Source organism: Callorhinus ursinus, unplaced genomic scaffold (genome assembly GCF_003265705.2).
Source record: "Callorhinus ursinus isolate GAN/ISIS: 27379988/994484 unplaced genomic scaffold, GSC_fseal_2.0 scaffold6, whole genome shotgun sequence".
Taxonomy (NCBI): Eukaryota; Metazoa; Chordata; class Mammalia; order Carnivora; family Otariidae; genus Callorhinus; species Callorhinus ursinus.
The window spans coordinates 17,305,534-17,306,847 of NW_027397068.1; the positions used below are offsets into that span (position 1 = coordinate 17,305,534).

A 1,314-nucleotide genomic window follows, 5' to 3' on the forward strand; every position below is an offset into this window, starting at 1 on the left:
AGAATGTACTGGGGCTTCTTTTGCAGCCTTGTATATGGAGACTCCCATGAATGAATTAAAGGAATCTGTGTTTTCTATTGGGCATACATTTTTTACATAGAGCTAATATTTTCTTATTGTGTTACCCAAATCTACTATATTAAGAATTTTTGTCAGCTAGGTTTCTCAATTTAAACCACAGTTTCGGATATACCTATTTCTCCTTATTCTCACCATTGTTGGTTTATGTTTTGGGGCTGCACTGATATTCTGCAAATTATGTACGTAATTATTATAGCTAAGATTCCTTTTACCAGTAAATAGCCTGCTTCTTTATTCTTACTAAACTTTCACCTTAATCCTTACTTGATGTATTATTAAAATAAAGATTTCGCATTTCATTCAGACTTCTCTCTTCTTCTCCTCCATATCTTGGTTCAAGTGTGACCTTTTCAATAAGGCCTGTTTTAACAAATTACAATCCCCTGGCTTCTCTACCCCTCCTCCCTGCTTTACTTTTCCCCTAACGTTTGTCACGTTCCAAGATACTATAGAACGTAACTACTCATTTTGTTTGTCGTCTGTCTTCCTGAATTAAAAGGTCAAAAATATGCTGAGCAGATATTGGGTCTGTGTTGCTCCCTGCTGTATCACCACACCTGGAAGAGGAACAGACACTTGGAAGGCATTCCATAAAAATTTGTTGAATGACCGGCGGCGGCAGCGGCGCATTGTGCCGACATGGCCAAGATTAAGGCTCGAGACCTTCGCGGCAAGAAGAGGAGCTGCTTAAACAGCTGGAAGACCTGAAGGTGGAGCTGTCCCAGCTGCGCGTCGCCAAACTGACAGGCGGCGCGGCTTCCAAGCTCTCCAAGATCCGAGTTGTTCGCAAATCCATCGCCCGTGTTCTCACAGTCATCAACCAGACGCAGAAAGAGAACCTCAGGAAATTCTACAAGGGTAAGACATACAAGCCCCTGGATCTGCGACCCAAGAAGACACGTGCCATGCGCCGCCGGCTTAACAAGCACGAGGAGAACCTGAAGCCTAAGAAGCAGCAGCGGAAGGAGCGGCTGTACCCGCTGCGGCAGTACGCAGTCAAAGCCTGAGCACTGGCGTCAGTAAAACACAGATAAACAAACAAACAAAAATTTGTTGAATGAATGAATAAATAAGCCGTCCCATATCCTTTGGTTTTAAATGCATGCCCTGTAGATAACGGTGTCAGTTATGTGCATGTTTGTCTGAGGCCCCTTCTGTATTCTCCTGTGTGCTGGAGGGGGCTGGGAGTCTGCAAATGACATTTCTGGGGATTCTTACCAACTGGCTTCCTGT

At 44.1% G+C, this 1,314-nt stretch overlaps 1 pseudogene; it reads left to right on the forward strand.

Annotated features, from left to right (window-relative positions):
* Positions 1 to 697: 697 nt before the first annotated feature.
* Positions 698 to 1,111, forward strand: LOC112814658 (large ribosomal subunit protein uL29 pseudogene; annotated as a pseudogene).
* Positions 1,112 to 1,314: the final 203 nt, after the last annotated feature.